This window comes from Schistocerca piceifrons, chromosome X, assembly GCF_021461385.2.
Source record: "Schistocerca piceifrons isolate TAMUIC-IGC-003096 chromosome X, iqSchPice1.1, whole genome shotgun sequence".
NCBI classification, from domain to species: domain Eukaryota; kingdom Metazoa; phylum Arthropoda; class Insecta; order Orthoptera; family Acrididae; genus Schistocerca; species Schistocerca piceifrons.
The window spans coordinates 880,758,526-880,775,433 of NC_060149.1; positions in this window are offsets into that span (position 1 = coordinate 880,758,526).

The window sequence follows — 16,908 nt, forward strand, 5'->3', positions numbered from 1 at the left end:
GCTTTATCCCTATTTGCTGTGCACGAAATTTCTTTTCTTCTATTTTCCTTGGTTGTTGTCTGTCTGGAATTTGACTTTAACCTAAAAAACCTGTCTGGCTGGTCCCAATAACCACAGGGATCACCCCTTGTGTGACTGTGGCCCCCCTTACAGTATCTGCTAATAGAGAAGCTAATTTATCTTTCCCATTCCTATTGAGGTGCAGGCCATGTGTAGTGTAACCCCACCTACCAATAGCATCAACTGGAACAACACTCATGTGAGACTTTGCCGGTGTCTGGAGCATTCCGTTCAACTCAGTGTTAACACGCCTTACAGCAGAGTTTACTTAGGGCTGATCATGGCGCTGAAAGACCTCCACAAACCCCACATTCGTGTGCCCAGTTTCTGCTCCTATTTTATCCAGGTCACTCCTAATACTATATCTTGGATTCATAGCCAGGCTGTTTCCTGCTCCCCCAACTATAATTACCTGATCTTCCTTCTCAAAGTCCTTACGTAGCTGACCTAAGTTTTCTGTCACCTGGCTGAGGCTAGCAGTTATGTTCTTGGACTGTAGAAATGGACCAGGATGGGCAGTTTGGATCAAAATGTGATTTGTGTGGATTCCAGTTGATGCTCTTCATGAACTTCCCAACATCAAGCCAACTACTGTATTTGTGCTATTTCCTAATGACTTGATATGATGTGTGCATTGTGCCATACCATGTGGCCAAGAACTGTGTAGACTGCTGGACTGGGGAGAGACGTTGAGAGTGGTGGGGGTTCTGTCACAAGCTGCTACTATACAATAAGACAAGTGCTACTCAGCAATCAAAGTCTGTGTACAAATACTCATCTCCTGGGTGCATTTCTGATTTGCCTGCTAATAATTCATTGTGCAGCATATTTCTTTTCAACACTATCTACATGTCTGAAAATCGCTGCCCATTTTTGTGGAATGACTGTAAATTTTTTCCTCATCTAGCTTCCAGACTACTTGAATTCAAAAGACCTTTAGCCACCCAGTTCCTTGCCAATATCAATAGCGTTTCTGTAGCACTTAGTTCTGGATTGTATTGTGGCAGACTGTTTTGAGCAGACATGCTGCAACTTCATCTGCAGTGAATATGTATGTAGGCTTGTTGGTTTAAAGTAAAATATGTAGCTCAATTTTGTGTTTTTCTGGAAAATTGAAAGTACTTTTGTCTGTACTTCATGACTTCAATCCTCAGTTTGTCAAACAAAACTACTACCCTGGTCTCTTTGTCAGACATCAAGCGTCCTCAATCTTGGTGTGAAATTGTACAGGGTGTTTCAAAAATGACTGGTATATTTGAAACGGCAATAAAAACTAAACGAGCAGCGATAGAAATACACCGTTTGTTGCAATATGCTTGGGACAACAGTACATTTTCAGGCGGACAAACTTTCGAAATTACAGTAGTTACAATTTTCAACAACAGATGGCGCTGCAAGTGATGTGAAAGATATAGAAGACAACGCAGTCTGTGGGTGCGCCATTCTGTACATCGTCTTTCTGCTGTAAGCGTGTGCTGTTCACAACGCGCAAGTGTGCTGTGGACAACATGGTTTATTCCTTAGAACCGAGGATTTTTCTGGTGTTGGAATTCCACCGTCTAGAACACAGTGTTGTTGCAACAAGACAAAGTTTTCAACGGAAGTTTAATGTAACCAAAGGACCGAAAAGCGATACAATAAAGGATCTGTTTGAAAAATTTCAACTCACTGGGAACGTGACGGATGAACGTGCTGGAAAGGTAGGGCGACCGCGTACGGCAACCACAGAGGGCAACGCGCAGCTAGTGCAGCAGGTGATCCAACAGCGGCCTCGGGTTTCCGTTCGCCGTGTTGCAGCTGCGGTCCAAATGATGCCAACGTCCACGTATCGTCTCATGCGCCAGAGTTTACACCTCTATCCATACAAAATTCAAACGCGGCAACCCCTCAGCGCCGCTACCATTGCTGCACGAGAGACATTCGCTAACGATGTAGTGCACAGGATTGATGACGGCGATATGCATGTGGGCAGCATTTGGTTTACTGACGAAGCTTATTTTTACCTGGACGGCTTCGTCAATAAACAGAACTGGCGCATATGGAGAACCGAAAAGCCCCATGTTGCAGTCCCATCGTCCCTGCATCCTCAAAAAGTACTGGTCTGGGCCGCCATTTCTTCCAAAGGAATCATTGGCCCATTTTTCAGATCCGAAACGATTACTGCATCACGCTATCTGGACATTCTTCGTGAATTTGTGGCGGTACAAACTGCCTTAGACGACACTGCGAACACCTCGTGGTTTATGCAAGATGGTGCCCGGCCACATCGCACGGCCGACGTCCTTAATTTCCTGAATGAATATTTCGATGATCGTGTGATTGCTTTGGGCTATCCGAAACATACAGGAGGCGGCGTGGATTGGCCTCCCTATTCGCCAGACGTGAACCCCTGTGAGTTCTTTCTGTGGGGACACTTGAAAGACCAGGTGTACCGCCAGAATCCAGAAACAACTGAATAGCTGAAGCAGTACATCTCATCTGCATGTGAAGCCATTCCGCCAGACACGTTGTCAAAGGTTTCGGGTAATTTCAGTCAGAGACTACGCCATATTATTGCTACGCATGGTGGATATGTGGAAAATATCGTGCTATAGAGTTTCCCAGACCGCAGCGCCATCTGTTGTTGACAATTGTAACTACTGTAATTTCGAAAGTTTGTCTGCCTGAAAATGTACTGTTGTCCCAAGCATATTGCAACAAACGGTGTATTTCTATCGCTGCGCGTTTAGTTTGTATTGCCGTTTCAAATATACCGGTCATTTTTGAAACACCCTGTATGTGGTATGATGTGTTGAACTTTTCCAAGATTCATGGCACTAGGTTCTTCAATTATGTTAGGTCTTGGAATCCCTTAAGTAATAAGCCTCGTCCTTCAGCTATCTTGTCCACAGTTTTTCTGACATTTTCAGTTGAAACATTTTCACAGCTGGGCTTGTTCAAATCCATTTTGTCACAAGCTTCACCTGCAGGTTCAAATGCAGAGTCAGCTGGTAGTCTAAGCTGGTCAGGTGATTCCATTGAAGACTTTCTGCATTTTCTGGAAATTTCCTTAAACATATTGATGTACCTGCTGTACTTTGCTTTTTCTGTCTACAGCTTTCACCCCTTTGTAATCCTGTCCCACATTTCTCTTTATTTGGAACAGATATCATGGCACTCTGTGTAATGGAAAAAAGGTATGAGTGATTTTTTTTTTTTTTTTTTTTGGGGGGGGGGGGGGGGTGAGTAGATAAAGTAAGCCATACCCAGCCAACACTGTATGCCAGTGCAATATTGCAACAGCAGTAAGGACACCTGTTCAATCACAGCATACATGCAAGCTGTTTACTCCATCACCACACGTATATACACTGTAAAACCATATCTAAAATACATAATAGAAGTGATTTACTCACATGCAAATTGAACTCACAAATTCACAACTTCCAAAAATAAAAAAATGATCAATATGACATGCAGACCCAGTGAATAAGGAATGACTATATCACACTTGATCAGGTTCAGATCACACTAGTAGTTTCATCACCATATAAAATGCTTTTATTCTTAAACATTTAGCTGCTGACTACATGGCAACAATGTGACTATTCTCTGCAGCTGGGCCCACCACACTGTAGTTCAAGCTGTGCATGCTGCTTAATGTGGAACCACACAGAGTACTAAACAACCCTCACTGCTTTGCCTTTTTATGCATTTATCAACATTACTTCACAGTGAAGTAAAAGGTACACATGTCAGTAATTCTTTTTGTATGATAAAATTCAAAACTTGCTATAACACACAGTCTAAAGTCACATTGCTTGCGACTGTACTGTGATTCCTTTTTCACTGCTTCATTATCAACTAATGCAAAGCCATAACAAAACAACAGATGTAAAATATGCTCTTTACTCTTTTTTCTGCTGCCTCTTTTGGCATAAAGAAAGAGGCTCCATCTAGTAGCTAAAAATGATAAACAAGCATCTCCGTACCAGGGAGAGGTAGGTCTCATGGAATGGTTGCTCAGTACAGTCCAATCTGAATGATTTCATTTTACACAACTCCATCCCATTCTCATTTTATTGTCCTCTAACCTTTTCTCACCTTCATCTTTTTTATTTTCGTAGTTTCGTGTAGCCTTACATCATCTCCTTTTCTTTTGACCATCCTAAATTTTTCCTCCTCTCCCAAAACTGCATGCCCATGGAAATGACATCCATGGAACATGCTGCAGCTGTTATGTCCTTCTTATGCCACTGATGTAACCTTTCATGCTAATTTTTGTTGGTTTTACTTCTAGCATGCTGTGATACCTTGCACTGTCATGAGCAATCACAGATGTTGTTGGTAAATTGGGCATCGGTTTGCATTCCAGCCACTAGACACCAAAAATATCATTTTCTGTTAATATGAGACAATACTTTATGCAGACATGAGAAGAAAACAGTAATAAAGGAATAAGTAATTATAGAAAAGTGTGCAGTAGTCGTGGTATTCTCTCAGTTTATTTCCTGACTTGAATATTAAAAATATATTTGGAACAAATCCAGAGTTTCTCATTCTAGAGGGTTCCATTCCATTGTTTTCAATATATGAATTAAATCCTTCAATTTACAGTACTATACAGTACAGTACAGTAATCCTTCAAGTTACAGTACTATACAATAATATGATTTTTGTTGCTTGTATGTATTACACTGAAGTGATAACCTTGTTCAGCAGTCAGTATTATTTCCTCGCTTGACCAACGTGATCACTCCTTTAGTCTAATGTGAGAACAGTCACTATACATTTCACCAGTCTGTATGATGATTTATGTTGCCTTTATGACAGATACTTATCTTATGTAAAAAAAATAGTTTATTTGCTTTACACATCAAAATGTACACTACAGGGAACACGTTCTTGTTATCTCTTGTCTTTCACCACCCCGAAAACGTTATTTATGTGAATTACAAAACTTTTAAACAGGTAAGTAATACATGGACAATAGCAGCAAACTGACGTACCTGAAGCATATTTATGCAATATTATTGCAATGGTGAAATGCTTTCTTCAAATGATGTATTTTCTATGATTAAGTGAGGAAGTGACTTCAGTGTCCTTTGTGTCACATGAAAATTGTATACCAGCTCCTGGTGACTTGTTCACCAAAATTATCTAAATGTAAAACTCTGTTTCTTTCTCGTTTCTTTCCTGGTGTAAAGAAACACTGGCAGGTACGTGCACCTACTCCCCCCCCCCCCCCCCCCCCTACAATTTGATTCTCCTTCTCATCCAATTGGAAACGTCAGTGGCCATTTCCAACTTCTCTAACACACATCCTAATAGGACTGTTGTAACATAAATTTAATCATATTGAACACAATGTCATGTGCTTGACTCTGAAGAACAATCAGAGTACCTCTGGTGTAAGAAGATTGAAATGCATGGTTTGTAGTAGTGAGATAGCACTATGAACATCCAGAGTGCTCTGGAGTAAAACCGCTCAGCTGTGTCGTGGGTACTTAAAGCAGAATAATGGCTTGCCGTACCATTAGACAATGTTGCAAGAGAAAATACTGTCTAATGGCTGAATCAACCACATATCAGATTGAAGATGACCACCATTAATGTACATAGCTTTCAACTTTCCACACCACTGGACTGTGGACAGTTTTTCAGGCAATGTGTGACGTATCTACTGGGAAACCTTGTACCCTTTCAGAGTTGGCTGTGCCTCTTTATCAAAAGCTGTATTGGATCTGAAGAGCAGGCTGGACAAGGCATATCCATTTATGTACTTCATTTTGGGATTGTAGCATGTTTCATACTTACAATCTACCAATGTGAACATCTGTTGTTGCAGACTCTGATCTAAACAATCTGGGATGTCTCATGTGAGGTTAAAATGACGAACAACAGCTTATTCAGTTTATGATACTTAACAACAGTTTATGCAGTGTAAACATGATGACCAGTGACTCCTTGTAGACCTGATATAATTTTGTTGTTCTCTGGACAGAGTTCTGGAGACAACTGTGAGAGGGATTCAGTTTCTCCTGACAGGCAATGAAAAAAGACTGCTCTGGTGCAACTTTTCAATGCATCTACAGTAACCGTGAGCAGTTTCACTGCAGTGAAATGAACGGGACGCAGTGACAGTAGTAATAACTGGTTCGGTCTGCAAATGCCTCTTTGCACTCCAAAGACAAACAGTAAGGGACATCCTATTGTGCAGAAGTGGTTCAGTGGTGCAGGTATTGTTGTGACAGCCATAAAAAAAACATACCTGTATAATAGTTGATCTTACCTGTAAATGACTGATGTATTTTAGATAATGTGATGAGAGCATTTTTTTAAATACTTTGGGTGTGTGCAAATAGTTGACCGTATGTGTATTGCCCATGCTGTCCAGGATATACCCCAAGCAATCAACTTTAACCGGAAAAAGAGTGCGTTTAGAAAGATTTTCATAAGCAGATGCAAGACAACTTGCCATATTGTCTCCTATTGTGGCTCCAGTAATATGTCATCAAATAGGTAATTTGCACAACAGTAAGTAATCTGTCATAATATTCTCGTGAAAAACTTGCTTGGGTACTGATACTTGAATAAGAGAAAACAGAGCTTGCACAGAAAGGTTTAAGTGTGAAGTATCTGCACTAGCAGAATAGAAAGTGGGACCCCTGCATAGGCACCTCAACGGGGAGGGTGAACATCACCTGTAAACACTGTGTAATGAGCTCATTTGTGTGTTGCAAACATTCCAACTGTGCTATGACTCGTGCTGAGGGTTCATCAATACCTGGAATACCTTCTGCCATAGCGGACAACAATCAAGCAAACGCAGGAAACTTGTAAACCAACTCGCCACCACTGAAGTATCTGCACTAGCAGAATAGAAATGCAGAAAACACAAGTCCAAAAACAATTTATTGGGCTCACAAAAACGAAACAATAATACAATCTCCAAAAGAACAGTCGACTCAATCCCAACTGAAGATCAACACAAATACAAAATAACAAATAATAATAATAGAAAAGACCCAACTATTCACGAGTAGTGAACACAATAAACAATTCAACAATGTCAAGAGATTCGTTGACTATACAAAGTCCATCTACAAGAGATTGGCCTGCTAGAAGAGGCATCTGGCCGTTGTAGGTCCCTGGCGGCCATTGCTGGAGACCTGGTGTTATGTTGTGTTGTGTTATGGACACCGGTAAGTATTTGTTTTGACAATACAGACGACGTAGGTTTTCCTGGTGAATATATGCCCTGTGATGCAGGTATCCCGTGTTGGTTGGACGTGAAGGGGGATGCCAATGCAGTAGACACTGCGATATGTGAAGTGGGCGGCCACAGCAAAGTGTTTGTTTTTCCCGTGCGCTATTTGAGAGTGGAAGAGTAGAGAAGTAGCTTAAAGGTGGTTTGATGAAGCTCTGCCAGGAAGTTAGTTGTGAATTTTGGAGTATTCCTCTAGCCATAGATGTATATGAAGAGGTTGATACTGATGTAGGCCAAACTGTATATGAGAATAATATGTTGCATGGAATAGATCCGCGGTAGCTGTAGGTGCACATCTGTTAAATCTCTCTGTGAAAATGCTAGTCCACCAGTAAGATTAATCAGCAGCTCTTCAGGCCTTAATATTGCCTATGTCTCAATTTTGCTTTGGGCATTGATTGTGGCCATAAAATCCCTACACAGATCTTAATTGCTCCATCCTGCTTCATGATGGTGAGAAAGGGAGGAGCCCATTGACTGAACTTGTCAGCATTAATATACTTAGGTTCTCTATTTGATCCAGTGCCTTTCTCATGACATCCCATAATGTGGACTCTATGGGCTTCATACTATAGAATTGTAGGCCTGCATCTGATTCCAGAAAATTTTTTGCACAGCCCAAGTGATCTAAAACAACATTCAAATAAGAATATAAGCACACCTGACAAAAAAATAGTTCACCTGCAACAGATATCACAATAATACATTTTAACACTGCCTCCAGTCTTGATAGAGGGCTCAGTTTCTCAATGAGGAGAGTCCATGAGCTTTTTCAAGAATGCTATGTCCAGCTGAAGCTCCTCATTCATGACTAGATCCCATACAGTTACCAAATTTTGGGGATATTGATTCCAATGTTTCACATGCTGTCATATGACATATCTTAGTGGATTAAGATCAGGCAATTTAGCTGGCAATGTGATATGCAGTTCTGTGCCTTAGGGTTGGCCAAACCACCAGGAACATATGTGTGGAACTCTGTGGACATGGCTGCTGTCAACTGAAGATAGGAGTGTCCACACCATAATCACCTTGAAGATGTGGAAGAGAGGGAAACATTGGTCACAGAGAATATTGAAATAAACATTGTGTTTCATGTTTACAGTAATATGAATTAGTGTTCCTAAGTCAGTGTACAAAAAATATTCCCAAAACGTTACAGAACCTCCTCTGGCCTGAAGTACACCCTCCACTCATTGCAGATTAAATACTTCATTGGGCTGTTGGTGCTTACGATACCTTGTATTATTTGGAAAGAAAGAAAATCACGACTCATCGGACCAAACTACGTGCCTTCCAAACAGCTGCGATCCAGTTTCTGTGTTTGGCCAATTGAAGATGTGAAGCTTAAGTGCTGCTATGAGCAATGGCCTTTTTGGGAGGTACCCAACACGAAGTGTCCAATGCATGCAGGTCCCTTCTCAACGTTCACTAAGAAATTTGTCGAGATGGACCTCCATTCACTGACAACAGCAATTGATTTGGAATTTGAAACAAATGGTCATTCACAAGGCGTGACATTCATCTCTGGTCCCTGTATGAACACTGTTGTTATGGCCTCACTAAAGTTTCGACTTTCTAGAGGTATAATTTCCACTCTGTATCTTCGAAATTGAACTGTGCAAGCAATCGGTAGCGGACTGCTATGTGGCTGATATCGAGAACTATCGTGTAAATAGTACGATATTCTCGCAAACCATTTGAAAATACGTATGTTCTTGTAATCCCAGAGTCTGGAGATGATCACAGCTCGTTTTAGAAGCCACAGGAGCAAGCAGACCAGACCAGAAACAGTACTGTCAGTAGAGGCCTTTGGATGGTGAAACCAGCCCACCCTTTCTACACTAGTTTGGAGAGTGGCCATTATTGTGAAGGGCGCTCTGATCGCGAATCAGGCCAGCATGTGCTTGTGACTGTTGGCCATTGTGGATGAGTGACCGACTGATCTCGCAGGAAATATCTAGTGCTGCGATTACATACTGTGCATGTGCTTATGTTTTTTGGGATCTGTCTGTCTTCGCAGTATATGTATGAGTGTCTGGTGATCGATAGCTATACGCAGGATGCAGATGTGATGATTTTGTATGGTGCAGGATAGGAATTGTGCTTACCACACGGATATGGTATGGTGATACAGCCGTTTGTGGTGATATTGCCTGGTTTGGTATCGGTTTCGCACCAAAAAATTCAAGCTCTCCTCAACAGTAGAAGAGCAGTGGAATTAAGGAAGGGTCTTTGGCGGTAGTTTAGACCATTTTTGCAGGGTTTAACTGTCAGTGCTATATGACTGCTATATCTTTTCCGATCCGCACAAAATAGTTTGCAGCTGAAAGTCTGATAATTTGTTTGTCTGCAGAAAGTGGCGGACAATGCTCGAAGACATGTAATATCAGTAAGAACCAATCAGAAAGCTCTATTCACAAGAAGTTCCATGGCAACAGAAAGTCCTTTGTGCAGGGTGTAGGAGGGTCTGCAGACTAGTTCGAAAAAGGCAGGGGCGGGTTATTTACAGAAAGTTCTGTGACGTCTGAGAGTTACGTGATATCTTTTTTGTTCGAGTGTTCAGAGACAATTCCAAGTAGACCATCTGCCTCTAGATGGGACAGTTGGGATGCTGTCCCCTACCCGCCAGTGTCACTTTAGAGCATCTGCTGAGCAAGAGTTGTAGGACATCGAAAATTCCGGCCGTCTTTTTCGTCTGGAGGACAGTGCTCCGAATTCTGTTTCTGTTTTCTCACGACCTGTTGTGGGGTTCGAAATACGTCATGAAATTTTAGATATGTAATGTTTCTGAATTTCCCTGTCTGTCTTTAGACACTGGTGTGCTTCGAAAAGTCAGGAAACAAAAGAAATAACAGTCTTAACCCTGTCAGACCCTTTGTCCATTTCAATGGACACTACTCTTTGAGAGTAATATCTCATATCTGAGAGCATAGATGTTTTTAGGATTGCTTGTACGTCGCAATGGAAGTCTTGTGGTTCAATCTGATGGACGATCCTGCCATCAAGTGGTGAAGTCACGAAGTATTTGGACGTTGTTTGAGACAAGATGGCCGCACAGAGGAAGCATGTAAGAGGTGGGTACATATTTCGACCAATTTTACGTGTTTAAAGGTTAGAGTTCCCCTTGTTTTTAAGTTTTATTTGTTTCAGTAAGGTTTTGGATACTTTCTATAGCAAAATTAGATACATGCTTCGGAAAATCATTGTATTATCGACGTTACAAAACTGATGTCCATTGAAATGGACATTTAGTCCCAATGGTTGTTTTTACTTGTGTGCTTGTAATGTATCTCTGATATATGAAAATAACTTCTGTGATGCAACTGCGCCCTTTTTTGTAACGTAGGGGACGAATCTAATTTATTTTATGTTACCAAAGGTTCAGTAGATAAAATTCCAAGCATTTATGTGCAATATTGCAGTAGTTGTACTTGATGTTATTGCTTCAGACTTGGTATTTGCGTCTTGTTTCAACACTGTTCATGAAATTGCTTACATCTGACGTATTGATTTTCAGAATTTTATCATATTGAGAGGGATGCTTCCCAAATACTGGATTTTCTGATGTCAGGTGAGGTTTCTGACTTAGAGCTCTCAGAAAACGATGAAAGTGGCCCTGATGATGCAGAATCTATTCCACAATGCACTAGACCTGGTACGTAATAATAAAACTATCAATCTCACCTGACTATTATATATATTTTGACCTGGTTGTTGCTATACTGCATTGTCATTTTTAGGTGCTGATGTAGTCACAAACTATGAAGAGGAACAACTGGAGGACGACAGTTGCAGCACAGAAGAAGATGACCAAAATCATACTTATGCACAGGACTCAAATGTTGGAGACTCTATTATTCCATCTGAGTGGGTGTTTACTGAAAAAAGTGATATTAGATGGAGAACAAAATCGCCTACACTCCAAAGCACACCTATAGGTGAAGACCAGTATTCAGTGCAGCCATCAGATTGTGATATGACACCCATTGAATATTTTTCAGAGTACATTTCTCATGCTTGCTTAGAAAATATGGTTGAAAAACCAACATGTATGCATTGCAACATGGGAAAACATTTACACCGACAAATGTAACGGAAATAAAGGCTTTCCTAGGACTTCATATAATTATGGGATGCTTGAAATACCCCATAGTTAGAATATATTGGGATTCAGCATTGCATTTAGATCTCTTTGTGGAAAGTATGTCAAGAGAGAGATTTTTCCAACTGAGATCAAATTTCCATGTAGTTGACAATTTGGCAAGGCCAGAAAATTGCAAAGACAAATTTTACAAAGTGAGACCCATTTATGATTGTATTAGACGCAGATGTTTGGAACTACAGATTGAGGAAGAATTATGTGTTGACGAGCAAATGATTCCTTTCAAAGGTCATTTAGGAGTAAAGCAGTATTGTAAGGAAAGCCTAAACCTTGGGGTATAAAACTGTTTTTATTATGTGGAAGAAGTGGTCTGTGCTATGACTTTCTGTTGTACCAAGGAGACACTCCAGAAATCTCAAACACTTTTGTAAAAAAGTTTGGTTTAGGGGCATCTATTGTTCTAAAACTTGTTGAGAGAATTAACAGGGAACATGCTTATTTATATTTTGATAATTTCTTCACAACATTCAACTTACTAGAAATATTAAAAATAAAAAATACATATGCAGCAGGAACAGCAAGACTATTTCACATGCCAAATGTACCTTTCACCAGTGATAAGGATTTGAAAAAGAAAGGGTGTGGTTTTTCTGAAGAAGAAGTGGTGAGCATGAATGAAGCAGTGATAATGTGTAAATGGTTTGACAACAAACCAGTAGTTCTGGCATCAAATTTTGTAGGATGTGGTAGTCAAGTTGAAGTACAGTGCTGGGAAAAATCAAGAAAGACATATGTTTCTGTCTCACGGCCTGAAGTTGTACGTCGTTACAACCATGCTATGGGTGGTGTTGACAAAATAGATATGTTAATTAGCACGTATAGGATTTTTATTAAATCTAGAAAATGGACATTGAGAATGTTGTTCCACACTGTAGATTTAGCATGTGTGAACAGTTGGTTGGAATACAAAAGAAATACTGAATCACTGGGAGAGAAAGAGACAATGGATTTGCTTCATTTTAAGATGAGAATAGGAGAGGCTCTTGTAAAAATGGGCACTAGTACCAAAGTGAAACGTGGCAGACCCAGTAGTGATTTCCAGGACATAAAAGCAAAAAGAGCAAGAACTGAGATTCGTCCGGCACCAGAGATTCGGAATGACCTTACTGGACATTTTCCTGAGTACCATGATAATACAGAAGCTTCAAGGTGTAAAATGCCTAGTTGTAAGAATAAAACTCATGTATTTTGTGAGAAATGTAATGTTCATCTATGTTTTGTCAAAGGAAGGAATTGTTTCAAAATGTTCCACAATGCAGGATGTAACAACCGTTGATATTCTTTGTCCATTATAATGGACATTCTGTAAAACGTAAATAAAAATGTTTTCAGTGATTTTGTTGGATTTATTATGTTTCTAATACCCATTTTTACCTATTACAATGAATAGATATTTTTTTTTCATGGCTGAGAATAATTTGGGTCTGAAAGGGTTAACATCCCTGACTACAGCAGCAAATATAAACTAAGCCCACTCAGCTGTAGGACTCAGAAATTTTTTTGTCTTTGGCAGTGTCTTCATACAACCAGCTAAAACTCAAATAGTGGTGAGCGTCCTGTTTCGAGTTACAGAGATACTTATTTCGACTTCCAAATATCTTCGTTTTGGTGTGTAAAATCGGATATTGCTCCTGATATCGGTTTTGGGATCTATTTCCCACAAAATCGCGCTAAATGGCTCATGTAGGGAGGCTCAATGAAGACTGGGAGGTTTCACAAGTGTGTGAGAACCCGCCATGATCTTTTTAGTTTCTGTTCAAGTGTGGCAGCATTCCTCGGAATAAAACGTGTAATTACGTCGTAAATTGTTTAAATATTCTTGCATAATCTGCAAAGTCTCTCTCTCTTTTTATGCAGTGGTACATTTAGCTCCTGTGATATCTTCAAGATATTTATGTGACAATATTCTGCACATTGCTTACACAAGTTTTATAACTCCTGAAGCAGTTCATGTGCAGTGACAAGGGGTATCCGTGTAGCACAAAGGAAGTGTACCTGGGTGGAGGGGTATAGCGCTAAATGGCTCAGGTAGGGAGGCTGAATGAAAACTGGGATGTTTCACAAGTGTGTCAGAACCCGCCATGATCTTTTTAGAGTTTATGTTCAAGTGTGGTGGCATTCTTCGGAATGAAACGTGTAATTACATAGGAAGTGCTTAGCACAGCCCTGCAGTTGCCGGTGGCGGGTGGCAAGTGTGGAGCGCCCAGCACAATGCTTGTTCCAGTGCCTATGACTCTGGTGCACAGAGTGCGAGCAGGAAAGTTTTACATATATGTTTAACACGATCTTTGATAGTGTTATTACGTCGTTCGTTTCGCTCTAGGGTTTGGTGGAGTTAGGTTAGTGGAGGTATCCCATTTGATCTGTTATCCCACCAAAATTTGAATTTCCCACCATGACATCGGTGCCATTTTGCCACATGTGTGGTCACCTCTCTGATCCGCCATCGTGAATAAATCTAGCAATAATGCAGAATGGGGTTATGTCCCTGTTGCCCCACTGCTATCGTTATATCTACAGAAAGCTGGCTAAAGCCGGAAATTATTTCAGCCAGAATTTTCACGAAGGACCCAACCATGTTCAGAAAGGATAAATTAAAGACAAAAGTGTTTATTACTGTCAGAAATAGTTTACCTTGTAGTTAAAAGTAACTGTGTGAATTTTTTGTGGTATTGGTATTATTTGTTATTTTGTAGTATTAATAAAAGTATTTGCTTTCTTAGTAGAGAACGAAATTCGGAATCACTACTGTTCTTTAAATCGTTCTACTGTAGTAATTGAACTTATTTAACATAGACATTTAGTTTTTTCAATAAGTGTCAACATTTTACCATGAGTGAGAAGTGAGCTTTGTCATAGATTTGTGAGTAGTGAGTTATGGTGTGAGATTTGCTCAAAGTATTTTCATTGGGGTAATGCTGTGGCGAAGCCAGTTGCCATTCTAGCAAGGTAGAATTTGTAGCTGAAATAAGTTAATAGAAACGTAAGATCTATCTATGCCCTTCAGGTGCAGTTATAAAATATAAAGGAGGAACCAGATAGGATTAGGAGGGAGAAGGCTGCTGGGGAATGGGAACTGGCAGTTAGTAAGAAGGCAGCTAGGAGGAGTAGATATTCAGACAGTTGTACTTTGTGTATCATAAATACATTTGATCAACTAACAGAGTATAGTGGAAAGGAGCCTATTGTAGCTGTAAGCATAGGAAACGTGCAGCAGATCTCAGCAGTTAGGGAGCACAAATTAGTAGCAAATTCTAATAGAAAGAAGAAGGTTCTACTGTTAGGTAGTCCGCATGGCAGAGGGAAGTGTTGGGAAGTGAGTACCAGGTCACTAGCATTGTGAAACATAGTGCAGGATTGACTCAGGTGACTGTTAACATAGGGGAGCTATATAGGAATTTTACAAAAGAGCATCAGGTACTGATTGTGGGTGGAGGTGGGAATAGTCTTGATAGAGATGGGAAGTACGATATGGCTAGTGACCTGGAAAAGATAACTACTCAAACTGGAGGCATAAATATGCACTTCATGCAGCTGTTGCAGCGTCACGATCGGCCTCATCTTAATGCTGCTGTTAGGCATGTTAATATGGGGCTTGATAAGGCACTGATGGTGGAGGACATGGCTCACATCGTAGTGGAGCAAGTTGAGTTTTCAATATATCTGGTTTCACTAGGATCCATACTCATCACTGTTGATGCCACTTCCCTATACACCTACATCCCTCTTTCCCATGGTCTTCCTGCTGTTCAACACTACCTCTTCCAACGTCCTTCAGAGTACAGACTCTTTTGTGTTAGCAGAAGAACCAACACCAAGTTACGAGTGGAGACCGAAATGCACGCATTTTAGCTCACGTAGACTGGCGTGAGAAGGGAAGAACTACACTGACGTGAGGTCTGGAACATGACAAGGAATGAGAATTCCGAAAGCGCACGTAATTAGTTTGATACTTAACTTTAATCCATTAATGATGAACGTCGCTCTTGACGGTACATGAGTAACAATATTATCTGTTCAGAATACATTCTTGAAGATAGTAATTATAGTAACTGAATATGGCGCCTTGCTAGGTCGTAGCAAATGACGTAGCTGAAGGCTATGCTAAACTGTCGTCTCTGCAAATGAGAGCGTATGTAGACAGTGAACCATCGCTAGCAAAGTCGGCTGTCCAACTGGGGCGAGTGCTAGGGAGTCCCTCTAGACTAGACGTGCCGTGTGGCGGCGCTCGGTCTGCAATCACTGATAGTGGCGACACGCGGGTCCGACGTATACTAACGAACCGCGGCCGATTTAAAGGCTACCACCTAGCAAGTGTGGTCTGTGGCGATGACACCACAGACTCACTACCTCATTCCTCATACACATTACTAACTACATCCTAACACAGAACTACTTCTGCTTTGAAGGGAAGGTATACAAAGAAATCCGTGGCACAGCCATGAGCACTTGCATGGCACACTCCAGTTCCAACTTGTGCATGGGTCCCCTAGAGGAAACCTGCCTAGCATCCCAACACTCCAAAACTTCATCTGGTTCAGACTCATTGATGATATCTTCATGATATGGACTCAGGACCATATATGGAAAGGCGGGAATGGCAAATATTATAGGTGACAGTGTAGTGGACGATAACGGGATTACTTGTGGGAAAATTCTTGTAGTCGTTGGTGCTGCATCTTTTTTAGATTGAAGTCAGCTGATAGACATATACGCTGAAAGGAAATTTCAGTAACAAAGGAAGCACCTTAAAAGGAGGTCAGGTATCCAAGCAGTGAAGGAGTTAGAATATTGCATCAAGATGTAAGAGGTATTAGAGATGAACATAGTGAACTGCTTATAGATGTTACTCTGATATTATTGGTATATCAGGGCACTATTTAAACAATTTGACAATACAGAGGCTTCCTTTACCAGCATACAGAGTAGCTGGCTGTTTTTCAAGGAGTTCTTTGTAGAGTGGAGTAATGACCATGTATGTAAAAAATAGTATTCCACTTGATTCTGTAGATGTATCAAAACACTGCACTGAACAGATACTTGAATTTTGTGTAGGGGCAGTTGAATTTAGTGAAACTAAACTTCTAATTGTTGTTATTTATAGGTCCCATAACTCTTACTTCAGAGCATTTTTGCTCAAGCTGGAGAAGTTCTTGGTTCACTTTATAGGAAGTACCAAACATTAATTGTATGTGGTGACTTCAATATTAATTTTGTATGTGATTGAGCAAGAAAAAGGATGTTAGAAGACCTTCTAAATTCATATGATCTGATGCAGGCTGTGTTTTGTCCAGCTAGTGTGCAGTGGAACAATAGCATGGCCATAAACAATATTTTTATTCATTCTTCATTACTAGAAGGGCATTTTGTTAGTAAAAGGGTGAATAGCCTTTCAGACCACGATGCACAAATTTTAACACTGAAAGATTTTTGT